This window comes from Protopterus annectens, chromosome 4.part0, assembly GCF_019279795.1.
Source record: "Protopterus annectens isolate FY-2018-M chromosome 4.part0, PAN1.0, whole genome shotgun sequence".
Lineage (NCBI taxonomy): Eukaryota > Metazoa > Chordata > Ceratodontiformes > Protopteridae > Protopterus > Protopterus annectens.
The window spans coordinates 1,937,585,786-1,937,601,733 of record NC_056733.1 but is presented as its reverse complement, the minus strand read 5'-3'; positions in this window follow the sequence as shown (position 1 = coordinate 1,937,601,733).

The window sequence follows — 15,948 nt, the reverse complement described above, 5'->3', positions numbered from 1 at the left end:
TCTGTGGTGAAATTGCATTTATTTTATTTTTGTGAGGCTGTCATAGTGTTTTAAAGTGATTTTTACTGTGTTTTCTCTCAAAAAGTAACTTTTGGTGATTAGTACTGTTTACCAGAAATTGCTGCTTGTCTTGCCCAGGAAAGAGGCACTATTTTTTGGCTTGATCATGGAGCAGACTACCAGACCCACAGTTGCTCCTTCTTCCAGCAACAAAAAATAAAAATTAAACAAATAACCTTTGCCACCACAGCAGGATAGCAACTTGCCTCAGCCACGGGTGGGTGATTCTGCTGCGGCCCTTTGTTGTACCTCAGACCAGCCATCGTTTACCCCATATCCCTCTGGTGTAGCACCTACAGTCATTATGGACCAGAGGTTAGCCACATCCTCTGCAGCTGTTGGGATACCCTCAGTGAGCAAGGAAAAAACGTTCTTGTTGGCCTGGGAGAGGGAATAGGGAAGATTTCCATGTTGTGTCAGAATGCTGTGCCAATCCATTGCCATTAGTAACACAGCTGGCCCCATTTTTTCCTATCAAAAAGAAACAGAAAACCAAGTGTGTATCTTTTCCTCTTCAATTTTCTTTGGACAGGAGTAGTTTACTGGGTCTGGCTCAAGGTTTAATTTGGGCTATTGATCCCTCTTGTAAAGTAGCTTCTGGTAAAATAAAGAGGGATTCTTCTTTTCCCAAAGAGATTCAAGATTCTGAATCTGTCCAGTACCAAGGTTTCATAGCCTCAAAGAAAATATGTGCTAATAAAGAAGGGTTTTCCAGAGCTACACCCATTCCTCCTGTTCTGTCTGCTTGAGAAGATGTGAGTGTTAATGCTTGAAATTTTCCTGATAGCCAGCCAGCTTCACCTAAAATGTAGACAGGATACATAAAGTTCTTCAGTCCTTCAAACTGGTATACACTATTCCCAAACCTGATCTAGTAGCTAGAATGAAAGGAAAATTGATAGGTCTGGGAAAAAAAGTGTATACTTCTGCAACTTTGATTTTCAGAATTTTGAATTGCCAGTCTCATATGCTAAAGTTTGTTCTGACAAATTGTGAAATTATGAGGAAAGTTTTAGCTGCAGTTTCTTCTTGTGTGGAAAAATTTGCTTTACATAACTTATTTTCTTCTATTGCAGAGGTCACTATTTATTGTTTATAGTGTAAGACTGTGTTGATACTTCTTCCAGGACTATGGCTACTGGTACTGTTTTGAAGAAGTTTGCATGGCTACATTCTCAAACTTCCAAGATGATGTTAAAATGAGATTTTAAAATTTCCCTTGGATAGAGATTTAGTGTTTGGACCCTCTATTGCAGAGGTTATCAAAAGGTGTGATTAAAAGGGCAAGCTTATCCAGGGAATCAGCCCCCTTTCCCAAATTTTCCTCATCCAGTTTTGACAAAAAATAAACAGTTTCAACTAAATACAGGTAAACAGGCATTTAAAAATTAACGGCAAGGGTTTTCCAAAAAGAAGTCTTGAAACTCCCAAAACCAAGGACAGTTTAAAAAGTCTGAATTACTATTCAAGAGATCTTGTGACCCCCTCCAACCCTAGCTCCTTTGTCTTGCAGAAAGTCTAAATCTCCATTTTTCTCTTTGGCAACAGATAGTTTCAGACAAATGGGTTGTGAAAATTATTCATCAAGGTTATAGATGGCAGTGGGAGGAAATTTCTCCTTTCCAGGGGGTCATTACTCATCCTCCAGATCAGGCTGTTTTGTGACCACCAATTCTTCATTACATGCTATCCCAAGGAGTGATAGATCCAGTTCCTCCTTTCCAGGTGGGGAAGGGTTTTATTCAAGGATGCTCCTGGTGCCAAAGGAAGAACATTTTTGGAGACTAGTTCTGAATCTCTCTTTCCTAAAATTTTTTGTGATAGTGTGAAAATTCAAAATGATGTCACTTCACAACCTATTAACTCTTCTCCTTCTTTTAAGTGCCTGGCAACACTAGTCTTAAAAAAAGATGATTATCATCTTATTCATATTCGTCCAGACTTTAGATGTTTCTTAAGGTTTTGTATGTATGGATCACATTATCAGTTCTCTGCCTTGCCTTTTGGACTATCCACTACAACAACAGTGCTCACAATGTGTTTAGCTCCACTTATAGTGCATTGCAGGCTACAGGGTATCCACTTTTTCCATATTTAGATTATTTGCTTATCTTTGCAGAGTCTTTTTCAAAGTGTCAGGAATCTCTGTCTTGGATGAGAGATGTCTTACACAAGCTGGGATTTCAAGAGAACATCCAAAAGTCTTTCTTGACTCCTTCACACAGGGTTGTGTTCCTGGGATGTCAATGAGGCACCTCAGTTGAAAGAGTTTTTCTTCCACAAGAAAAGGAAAATCTTTATCTAGATTTATTTCTAAGGTTTTCCACTCAGACTTCAGTCACTGCGAGGGAATACCTTAAGATTTGGGATCTTGTTGCATCTATGATTTTCATGATACCCCTGGAAAAACTCTACAGGTGAAAGATAGTGTTGTCTGAAATATCTTTGGTACTAGCATCAATACCTTTTTATCTTTTTATCTTTTAAAATCACAGTGCTGGGGTTTGTCAGAACGTAAATATTTTGGTGGAGACAACAGATATTCTTATATCCAGGTTTCCCCTTCTCCCTCCCTGCTCCAAAGCAGTCAGTCACCACAGACACTTTAGACTTTGCTTAGGAAGTAGTTTCACTGGGGATAAAACTGTAGGGTATGTGAGACACCAATGACAAGATGCAAGCACTTATAAATATTAAGGAGATGCTTGCCATGATCAAAACTTCAAAAAGTAAGCTGCATTATCAACAAATAATAGCAAATTCTGAAATATGATGTTTGATTTTTAAAGTGTCTTTTGCAGAGGGTTTTACCTCTGAATTCCTTGACATGCCCCACACTCCTGCTGCATAACTTTGAATCACTGTCATATGGGGTAGGGAGAATACTTGGAGATCTTGCAGTCTTTGGCTTGGCATGTATTCCCTTGCACACTGACAGTACTGCAATTCCAAGAAGCACAATTGCAGTCCTCAGAATTTTAACAGGCTCCTCCCACCCTGTCAATAGCCTTGATTTCTCTTAGTCATTTATTTACTTTAGATATAGAGATACTACTGACTGAAATTTGATGGTGGAGTTGCATGTGCTTTCAACAGATGGGACATGTCTGTCCAGAAGATAATGCATACCTCTTTTAAAGTTCTTTGAAAACCACTTTCACCACCATTTTAGGTTCAAAACCCAATCAACATTAACATCAAGGGAAAACATGTATTTCTGTTTAGCCCTCTCTGTTAAATTGTTGATATTGTTTTAGAAACTATGTGCATTGCCCAATAGGGCAGCCTGTTTTGGTTTAAAATACATTAGTAACTTTTTTAGTTAAATGTTTACTTTGACATCTGATACTGGAGTAATTTACAAAGTAAGGCTATTCCTTGCTGTATTTTGTTTGCTTGCCCTACCACTTCATGAGTTATAAAGGCATGCAATATTTCTGATGGAATTCATCAAGATGACTTCCTTTGACTGGATCAGCTTGACATGACTAGTAACTCCTGCAAAGATGGTAAAATGTTGAGAGGGCAATATAGGATGTCAGTGTTAGACTGAGTTATTACACAGGACTGCTCACTGCTTGCAAATGTACTTCTAAATTACCCTTAACAGACACGGTGAAAAACTATATTATTTACAATGAAAGAGAATAGAGTTTGCTGAAAAGCACTGGGGTTTCAGCAATTCATAGGCTGTACCTAAGTACACATCTAGTACACAAACAAGCCAGTATAGTATGATTTCCTGTCTCAGGGATTGGTCTTGTAGGTTTTGTTACTAGTTGTATGAAATAATAATCTCCTAGGGTGGAATACGGGTGTGCATTACTCACTGGATCCATTTCAGGTTGAGTTCTTCCATTAAGAAAATACTGACACAGGAGATGTTACAATATGTCGGCAATAATAAGAGTGGGTGTTTTGCCATAGGTGGTTGAGGTTCCAAGAGTAAACCAATCCTAATCTCCTAATCTTTGCCTTTTTGTTAAAAAGGGATCCTTGTAATAGCCAGCTATGGTCTTGATCTGATGTGTTAGATGATCTTAGTATGAGTAAAGTCATTTTTTTTCCTTTTTTGAATAAGAGCAGTACTCATTCCGTCTCATCTTCTTTCCCCACATCTTCGGTTCTGAAAAATCTCATAATAAAGTTCAACTGAGAGTGGGGTATTGTCATCAGGCTTTAACCATTATTCTGTGATCTCTACTGTATCAGGTTTGTTAAGCTGTAGCCAAGCTTCCAAGATGGATAAGAAAAAATGGGCCTCTAAAAAATAAAAACTTCAATGGTCCCTCAGAGTTCCAATGGGGGTGAATTAATGTACAGGGAGAGCCTGGCAAAAAATTAGGGCACCTACTCATTGCTCAAAATCAAAGTGCAAACTGTGGAAAAATAATTGTGCCATTTTTTTTCCTCAATTTAGTATCTCAGCAGTGGGAGCAATTATTTTCATTAAGATAAAACAGCCATTTGAATGCAGTTCATGGACAGACTTCCTTACTACTCTTGCCTCATTATGCAGTACAATAGCCTACACATCTCATAAATACTCACGCTTTCCATATTATGTACTTTAAATATCCACTGTTTCCACTACTTAATTTTAGACTACTAGAAAAGACACTTTACAACTCAAACTGTTGGTGTGTGTGTGTGTGTGTGTGTGTGTGTGTGTGTGTGTGTGTGTGTGTGTGTGTGTGTGTGTGTGTGTGTGTGTGTGTGTATGTATGCACGTGTGTGCAAATAAGCAGTGGGATAAACAAGCATTATATGACAAACTAAAATTTCTAATTTTACTCACACATATACATTATTTTATTTATCTAATTGTATTAGCATGAGTGTAGTGGATAAACTGTTTTGCATCATTTCCTGTATATAATATTTATTTAAATAACAAAAACTACAAAAACATATCAAAAGCATGCCACAGGCATCCAATTTTCCAAGTGAAGTAATGTCTTCCAGACAGGCATTACTGCCTGCATAATTGTCTCTAATAATGCCTGTATTTACATTTATGTAGGACACGGTGGTGCAGCGGTTAGCATTGTCGCCTCACAGCAAGAGGTTCTCCCATTTGATTCTCAGCTGGAGCGCCTTCTGTGTGGAGTCTGCATGTCCTCCCTGTGGTCGAGTGACATATAAAGGCATTCAGGTACGTGCATGCGTGAATGGGTGTGCCTTCTTTGAAGGTTGGGCATCGGGCTGGAAACTCAGCACCGTAAAAATCCACTGCCAATCATTAGTGAACTAGAGTTCCGCTGTGGCGACCCCTAACCGGGAAAAGCTGAAAGACTTTTTTTTAATGCCTGTATTTATATTTGCAGTACTGGCTCTTTACATGATGGTATGAAATGTTTTAATGCAGCTTAGAAAATGGGTTGAATTTAAAGATGATAGCTTACTGGAGAAAGTACAATTGTGTAAGTAAACTTGTCATAACAGTAGATGTTTTAATAGATCACTGTAGCAGTAGCCTAAGCTGCACGGATTATATCCTACCAAGGATATGATCAGCTGCTGAGTTTTCAAAGCTTTAGGGCACCTTCCACAAGCCTAACAGCTGTAGGGCTTAAGGAGAGCCACTTAAAAGCGATGCTCAGGGCACCACAAGCTTTTGAGCTTTCTTGTACCGATATGTGCTCTCCCTGCAGACTTCATGTAATACATTCGGCTGGCAATCTTTCAAGTCTGGGCAGATAAGTATCCTTTTGGGGAAATCTTTCCACTTCATCATTTTACTGAAAAAAGCTGCACTTTTTATTTTGTTATTTCTACCTTATGCTTAGGCTACCACAACAGTGATCTAAGGCTGAACATCAAATGTTCTCCAACAGGGTATTAATACACAAGGAGAGCACAGTAACACGTTTATAGATTCATGACAGCATATTAAGCAGCTGTGAAACACAGACTAATAAAATGGCACAGTCATCACATTAACAATGCTTGTTAAACATGTATGTTTATCCAGCTTCAAATAAAAAAGAAAGAAAGAAAGAGCAAAAATAAAATTCAGATAACAAAAGTAAATGTAGCAGCAGTTACAAGGAGTTGCCATTGTACCTCTCATTTATTATCTGTGGCTTGCAAAAGCCCTGTTTAGCGATCACGGGGAATAGATGAACGAATAAATAAATAAATAAAACAAAATGTTTTTGTTAACTTCAGCAAGGAAGCAGAAGAGTGTGTGTGTGTGTGTGTGTGTGTGTGTGTGTGTGTGTGTGTGTGTGTGTGTGTGTGTGTGTGAAAGACAAGAGTTTACATGCGTGTGGAGGTGATTACTATGCACTATATGCATTTTTTAATTCATCTGAACACATTAAAATATCTGATGTGCACAGAGTCAAGAAACTATATGTAATTGATGGGCATATTTCTATGTGTGTGTATGTATGTGTGCTTCTCTTTTACGTATTTGAGTGTGTCTGTCTCTGCCTCTGCATCTGTGTTGTGTGCTTGTGTATATGCATAGCTGTGTGTGTCTGCATATAAGTTTCTATACATGTGTAATAGACTGCCACTCTTCCCCGAATTTGTTTTTGTGTGAATATATGCAAATGTGTGTGTGTGTGTGTTTGTCTATGTGCCTGCATGTGTGTATGTTTCTCTGTGTCCATGTGTATCAGCATTATGAAATACTTGCATAATGCATATTTTACATGTAAAATACATCCTTCATCAACAATTACATATCCTACAGAAATGCTGAAATACTGGGTGGAGGAACTATTTTACATAAAAATATAGGTAATGTATGTAATAAAAATAAAACAAGTACAAAGCAATTTGACAGTTCATTTTCTAAAAAAACAACATGGTCTTCCAGGCTGTGCATTACAAGGAAACAGTGGATCTTCAAGAGGTATGGAGGGCCCTCCCCCTGCAGCGGTGGGCCTAATGACATCCCTAGGTGTTCTGTTATTTCCCTGCAATGCCCATCATATCAAGCATTATTGTTTGCTTACATTTTGTAAAGAAAATGACTGAGTTACACATGTGGTTGTTATAAGCAGATTATAATATATTTGTCTATCTTACTTTTTTTATTTGAACTAAAAAGTAATTACTTATAGAAGAATCAGTGCAGCATGAAAATACTAAAAGCAGCTTTTATAGTATAAAGTAGTATGAAAATACCAAAAGCAGCTTTTATAGTATAAAGTAGTACGAAAATACCAAAAGCAGCTTTTATAGTATAAAGTAGTATGAAAATACCAAAAGCAGCTTTTATAGTATAAAGTAGTACGAAAATACCAAAAGTAGCTTTTATAGTATAAAGTAGTACGAAAATACCAAAAGCAGCTTTTATAGTATAAAGTAGTACGAAAATACCAAAAGCAGCTTTTATAGTATAAAGTAGTACGAAAATACCAAAAGCAGCTTTTATAGTATAAAGTAGTACGAAAATACCAAAAGCAGCTTTTATAGTATAAAGTAGTATGAAAATACCAAAAGCAGCTTTTATAGTATAAAGTAGTATGAAAATACCAAAAGCAGCTTATATAGTATAAAGTAGTATGAAAATACCAAAAGCAGCTTTTATAGTATAAAGTAGTATGAAAATACCAAAAGCAGCTTTTATAGTATAAAGTCATTTTCTATGAATGGAATAGCCATAAGGCTACGTCTAAAGTTACAACATAACCTGGGAAAAATAAAAGTTGCTCTGCTCCAGGTGGACTGCAATGGGTCAGCTGAAGGCAGTACAGTATTAATAAGTAACACTTCCAGTGAATACACTCTGACTCTATTAGAGTAATGCAGTTTACCTAGGACTGTTTTCACAATGTGTGGCTTAAAAACTCCTGATATACCTCAAGATAAGGAAGGAACTCTACCTGCTGCAATATCCATTGTGTCAGTAAGTGTACTTTCCTAAAACATAAGCAGATGTCAAAGTCTTAAGTATGACTTCAAACTATGAGAAACATTGCCTAAGACAGTAATAGCCAGACTAATGTAGCATGGTTAATTATAAACAGCTGTTTGGTTGTCCAATATGGCCCAATATTATGTGGTAATACTGTTTAATTAAAGACACAGAATGCAGTACATTACACACACAAATATAATCCACTGAACAGGTTGATCAACACTTTCAAAATAGACATTATACATTAAAATGGGGAGGGGGATAGCTCATCAGTAAAATGTCTCCTCTCAACTCCTAGAAACAGGTTCAATCTGAGTAGTGCTGAATGACTTTTCTCCGAGTACTCCAGTTTCATCCACCCACTCCTCATAACATGCTAATTGATTGGCTACAGCAAACTGCCTATATGTGTATACCCTTGCCCTTGTAGGCTAAGCTGTGGCTGAAAATAAGGCCAGCTTACTAACCCAGTTAAAAACAAAAAATGCATAACATATTTTCCCTTCCTGTTCTGTAGAACAATCAAGCACTAAAAAAAATCAAACTAAATTTACAGTCAGTATAACAAAATGAAGTGTCAGTAATACAGAAGCAAAAACAATCTGCTTTGTCCTTTAAAACCCAATGAGGAAATTTTTCTGGTAGTAAACCAACTACATATTTTATTTTGTATACCACTGGAGTAACAGTGCCTTTGTGCCTAACAATGTTGCAAATCCTTGAACCTATCAGTGTAGCACATTGCTTCTCTGAACACCATCAATGCATTGGGACAGCATTTCATTTGCTTTAAAGTATAGTCTACAAAGTTAAACTGCAAGAAATTCATCACAGAACACTTTCTACATAGATGAGCAAATCTGTACAAACCAAAAGAGACGCATGCATGTTGAAAGGTCCAAATGTATTAATGTCAGACAATTTCTCCCTAGAGGATTTAGGGGCACGCCATATACATTAGCCACCTGTCCCGGGTTGGCACCTTGTTTGAGTGGAGATGAAGATAACCAGACCACATCAGGTGAAGAGACGTTTTGTCTACATTTTTGAGCTTTCTGGGGTAAAAATGAAAGAAGTAATTTAATTTTCTCAAACTATGATTCCCGGTGGCATAATTGATAGTGTGTTATTAGTGTATCAGTAGATGTTGGAAAAAAGTGACTATCCAGGAGTTTTGTAGTGGAGATGTTTGGTACAAGTGCACCATTTAGGAGAGGTGGGTATCACCAGTCAGAAAGCAAAGTTCAGCAGATCATCTGGCATATGGGCTGACCCCCTACCTGGATTCATGGTGAGTTTTTGTATGAAATTGTATTATTTTGTTTTTTGTCCTCTTTACTCAATGGCAGATTCCCTTGTGACCTTGGAAACATACCTGTATAAAGTATGCCTTTGATACCTATGTTTTGAATTGAATAAAATGCAGAACTTTGATTCATTTCATGTACATTTCATTCCAATGTATGTTAAACTGTGTTTAAACAAGGCTCCTTATCAGCAGATCTGGAACAAATGATAAACAGTACTAAAGCACAACCCTGTTTTGAACTGTAACCTTCAATTTCTATCCCTATGTTTGCACTATTAATTTACCTGTTTATCAGACAGATGGGTGAAGAACTCCCAGCAGTGAAAATGCCGTACAAGTAATCACCCCATGAAAACAATTTCAAAGTATCACAAAGTTCAGAGTCTAACTAGAAGACACATCGACCAATAATATATTTGCACTATTTGCAACAAAGAATGGTGCCTTAATTTGTGGCATAAACAAAAACAGTCTCTGGACTTAGCCTCACGTTGATTCCTTCTCCTTTCAAGTTTATTTTTTTCATTTATTATGCTTATTGACTATGAATGCATGACAGGGAAGCTCAATCTTCAGTGGTGGCCTTGGAAGAATTTCACCAAGGTAAACAGCAACAATACAGAAAATGTACATCAGAATGACTGTAGATAAAGAAATAACTTACATCATCAACAGGCTGAGGGCCAAACTCTCCTCACTTTTGCATACTTGCTAGTAGCATTAGAAACCTCTTTGTAAGAAATCCAGGAACTCTTCTGGAAATTTATCATCCCTTCTTACAGATCATATACTCATTCAGTCCAAACCAGAGTATTTATAACAGATACTGCCTTTCTGCTAGCACTTCTAAGTTTATCTTTCTCTTACCCAGCAGCGTTTAACATGAGAGTCACTGCTCCACCTTGGCAAGCTCTGTGTGTCTGTACAACCTTGCAAGAACCTCTTCACTCTGCCATTTCATCTCATGACTTATACTCACCACCGTCCAGCAAAAATTTCACTGCATTTGTGCAATCTTAATCAGTGGCCCTAAACTTTGTAATTACATCCTTAATGCAACCTCCACAATTTGATCTCTGTCAGAATTTATCTCTGCAGTAAAGCAGTGCCTCACTATCAAATCTCACTACAGCTGTCCTGCAAAAATTGCATGATGTTAACTAATCTGTCTTCCTAGTTCATATGTAAATGTATATGGTTTTGCATATGCTTATTGTTATACTGGTTGCATTAATATGAGCTGAACTCTGATGTTTTTCTTTTAAGTAGTTTACTACATAATGGTTAAAGTGTTTATCTAACAGACACAAAGTGCAGGGTCTGATTCTTACCATTGAGAGAAATTGCCTAGGCTTAAAATGGCCCCAAGCGTATCTAGTCCAGCATTTACATACAGTTGGGATTTGGCATAATAGCTAAAGTGTTTATCTCAAAGACACAAGGTACAGAGTATGATTATCATCTTTAAAGAGAAATTCCCTGGGCTTACAATTGCATGCAAGGACAGTTACCCCTAGTACTTACCTATGAATATGAACTAAAGTGGTACAGGGGACTATCAACTTGTTTAATTTCTGTATCGCTTTACATATGTAAAGGTTACCATTAGCGTCCTACTCTAAACCACTTTCTGGAAAATTATCATAGATATCCTGCTGCATAAAAGTCACAAATCCACAGTCGTATGAGTTTACACCACTTTCTGTTCTTCCTTTGCTAGTCAAGTTATTTAAAATGGTAGTTGTTCTTAACATTTTATCCCAACATATAAAATGGGATATCAAACACAGGTTCAAAATGGCTTTCTAACACCACCATGAATAATATGTATAATGGAAGTCATTTTCACAAATACTTACAAGGTCTTTAACAGTGTTAACCCTGTGTATTGCTAGAGCAATTATGCCTATTGGGAATTTCTTCTGGTTTAATAGTTGTACAAGCCTAATAGACCATTAACACTACAAGATCCTGAGTGACATATGCATATTTTCTCTTTCTCATATACGTATCAGTTGTATTTAAAAAAAAATCCATGTTCTTTGGCTTCCTACTTGTTACTGGTAATTAATTACAGTTTGTGGGTATTAGAGTCCAACATCTGTCATGTTTACTTATTCTGGTCTTTTGTTTTGTGTCTTGTTATTATTTTTTACAAATGTTAGACCTATTTCTTTCCTATAATTATTACTCATAATTGCTCTCATCCATAAACACATCTTTCCCCTTAACTCATTATATCTGAGGGATGCCTCCAGGTGCATCTGCAGTTAACTCTTACTGATGCCTGTAGCTGTCAAATATTGTTTGTTCATATTTGTATCAATAATTCTAAAACCATGCTATGCACGAGGTTTTAAAAGATTTCATCTTAAAGCTTATACAACAGCAAACTCAACTGTGTTAATATTTGACCCCAGTCTAGTGTAGGTAAATAGATAGTAACTGTTGTTTTTGATATTAATTTACAGATACAAATTTCACATTTTTCTAAATATCTTAACAACCAAGTAACACAGACACTCAGCCTCTTATGAAAGCTCTCAGCTAGATGAATAAAATGCTGTTGACAGTGTGTGTAACTTAAGTGGTTGCTGTGATACTGTAAATTATTTACAAAATATTACAAATATAATAGTTACTGTGGCTTATAAAATCTGGTTAAAGACCTAAAACTTTTAAAGATTACTACCACTATAAAAATAGTTTCTGCTGAAGAGTTTGCCATTTATACTTCTCTCATAACCCCTATGGTTCCAGAGATATGAACATTAGTGAAATGTGAGAACATAATTTGATTCTGTCAAAAGGCTTAGGCTCAGCCGATTGGAAGTTACAGTGCAAACTTCCTGAGCTCATTGGAGTGAAAGTGTTATTAACCTGTATAAAATACTACATAAGTTAAATTATTTTACTCTATCTAAGCCACTCCATGGGTGCGGAGAGATAAATTTCTGACTATGGCCCAGCTGCCCTGGGTTTGATTAATGTATGGAGTGGCAAGGAAGGGATGGGCATACCCATCCCAGGGGGTGTGGTTGCATGGGCACTGCTTGCAATGATCACTAGTGGAGGCTGTGGTTTCCATATTGAGAGGAGAGGGCATTGTAGAAGGGATGGTGGGCATGACTGTTCTTCTGCAGAGGCAGGGCTACATACTACACACTTCCATTGCACACTGACCCCTCGGATGCTACCAAAAAGGCAGCAATGGAAGGGGATAGTAATGAAGTGGGCCTAAAGGAAAAAAAACTCAGGTTGATGATGGTGGTGGTCAAGACTCCACTGGATGCCCTTAGGTTCTGTGACCAGCTGCAAATTACAAATCAGAGTTAGTCTGGGGGTAAAGAAAAGCTGGCAGATCCAGCACAGACATGGGACACTGGGTAGAATGGCTATGGGATGAAACATGAGAGCAAAACAAGAGCTCCAAAAATGTAATCTGTCACAGTAAGTGAGATTTTCCATACCGTTCATCCTTTAAGTTTATGGCCTTTGAACTGATTCTAGTAGATTTATGTCAGCCATTCTAAGTTGACAGAAGACCAGGTTATATTATTGCCTTATAACAGATGGAAACAATGTTGTTCAATTCTCTGGTCTCCACAGTGCCTAATATTAGGACAACCTGGCACACAGCTCTGACCCTTATATTCACAATATGGTCTTTCACAGACAAATTGGGTCCAATTGTTATTCCTAAATCTTTTGTGCATGCAAGTTTCAAGGAAGTATCTATCCATCGTGGTTTTATGCTATCAAATATACCATATAATATATGTTAGCTATATTAAATTGCAGATTCATTGTTAAGGCCCATGCTTTAACATCATACAGATATTTATTTAAATCCTTAATATCAGAGTTATTTTCCCTTGTTGCACCAATTTTATAGTCATCGGTGTACCTTGATGTCCAAAATTTAGTTGAAGCTGGCAGAGTTGAAAACACCATGTTAAATAACACTGGACACAATAATAACACTGAAATAACTCTGCTGTTTATATATTTCCAGGGAGACTACATGTACATACAAAGTACAGGGTTTGATTTTGACGTCTAGCTGTTAGCAAGGCTTGTAATACTCTGCAGACTGATAGCCTAGTATTTGTGGAATGGTTGGTATAATGGTTAAGGTCTTAACCTCTCACATACAGGTTTAGGGTTTGATTTTGACCTCTGGTTATTAACTAGGCTTATAAGTCTGTAAACTAATAGCCTAGTATTTACCTATGAACTAGTCTCTCCTGTATCATATACTATAACACAATTGTCAAAACTATTTGTAGACTGTGAGTTGGTTGTATTAAAATTTCTTTTCAGGTGTTATGTGGCTATATTACTATTAGTCTGTATTGTACACACTTATTTTCTATTCTTATTTGGTACACAAAATTTATTTTTAACTTTAGTTGTCTTACCCATGTTTTTTCTTGAATATCCTATGTAATTTGAAAATGAAACAGCTGACAAGCCCTCAGAACTAGTTAATGAAAACCTATATATATAAACTATCAGTTCTTTCAAAAATAGGTCTCTTTTCAAATTGGTAGAAGAAAATAAATTTAAGTAGAGTATTTCCCTATCTCTTTCTTACTGTTTTCATAATCTTTTTTGTGGTTTCCTGTATTACATGTAATTTATAATGTTATTACTATATATATATATATATATATATGTATATATATATATATATATATATATATATATATATATATATGTATACACATGTGTGTGTGTAGTTAATTTGAATACTATTTAGCATTTACTTCATCTCAAACATTTACATGAATCTACAAAATAATCTGTCTTACATGTTCATAGGTAGCTACTAGACTAATGGCCGTAGGGCCTTTACAAGCCTAGGCATTTAATAACCCGAGTTACCTTTACTGAGCATAGTTAGATGGTTGTTGTTAGCAGAGCGATTCTGTGATCAGCACTGACTGCCCCTGTCCATGAGGGAAATAGGTGCTACCCCAGGGGTGAGTTTATGGTCACCCATGTAGTTGTCAAGGTTGTACTTGAATAGGATCTTTGAGGAGCTCTGCTTCACATGTAGTTGGAGCTTATTCCAGAGGAGCAGCAACTGCTGGGAGGTACATTTGCCTCTCCAGCATGTTCTGTTAATGTCACAGGCTGGGTTGAGATCTCCAGAGTGAGTTATTATTGTCCTATTTGATTTGCAGATGTGCAGCATTTCCATTAGAGCAAGACCTCAGGCTGCTCTGTAGGCAAGGCACAGGTCACCTCTCAGCAGCCTGTATAATACAGAGTACAGTGACAGGGCTTTCAGCCTTTCCATGTATGTCATGTTTTGGAGGCCTATATGTGATGAAAGGAGATACTGCCAGCACAGCTAGCTGGAATTTTTGTAAATAATTATATGTCTTTGGTGAATATTGAAATGATTTATACAAGATGTTTGTGTTACAAATGTATTAGAAATGCATGTCATGTGTATATCAAACTACTCTGTACAGATGTTTGTGTTGAAAAGGTATTTGTAAAAGTGTTGTGTTTAAAATGTATCAACAGTGTGACTTACTGGAAGAGAACAGGAATTTATATGCACTGTTGTAACTGTTTAAATGTATATGCTTTAACAGTAGAAACTGGGATACAGGAGGATAACTTCAGTCTAGTAAACTTTAGAAAAATATCTAAAATTAAATTACTTTATAGGACACAGTAAATAAATTGCCTCTCAAGTTTTCAGTGCAGCTAGAGACACAGAGTCTGTGCTAGGAAGCTTTCTGTATTTTTGTTGGTGTGGACTAATTGCTACTCTTGAAGCATGAAGGAATGCAATTGTTTTATAACTTCCAGCATCCGCCAAAGATCTGAGGAAAAGCCATTGTATGTCTGTATATTTTTACAGATAGATGCCACATGCCGCCAGCTTCCAGCAATGGGGGGGGGGGGTGGCCTGGGAACTAGAAGTCAGATGACCAGAAATGATGTAATTCTGAAAGCTATCCCAGCAGTAATATTTTAGATATTCATTTGAGAAGTCTCTTAGTGAGACAGAGCATTCTGTATTTGGTCTCAGACCTGACAAGAACCATTCACCACAACATCTACCTTGCTCCAATGAAGTAAGTTTCTAGCATACTTCTCAACCGTACTGAACTGCTCTGTAAATACCGGTTTTAAGGGCAAAATACTGGGGTGCTATGAATTCCCATGTGGCCCCTTTAATTTCTGATTTTTTTTTTTTTGATTTTTACTTTTACTCCTGATGTCATCATGTGCAGGGTGCACACGATGATGTCAGCTTTTGCAGATTTGACAAGCAAGTCTTTCTTCCCGGGTTTGGCTCTAGGTAAAAACTGTAACTTCTTTTCTTTAACGGCTGCAGAGCAAGCAAGCAGAACAATTTACATGATTACTTTATGTAACATCAGCTTCTTAAATGTAACTTATTTTATTTAACGGCTGCATGACAAGTAGAACAATTTACATAATTACTTAACAATCAGCTTCTTAAATGTAACTTTTATTTAACAGCTGGAGGGCAAGCAGAACAATTTATGTACTTAACATCAGCTTCTTAAATGCAACTTCTTTTATTTAACGGATGTGATATTACTTTACTTAACATCAGCTAAGCTTCTTAATTGTGTGTGTGTTAACAGTTGCAGGCAGGAGAAACCAAAACTGTGTTTCAGGCCAGACAGAACAATGTCTGTGATTACTTTAT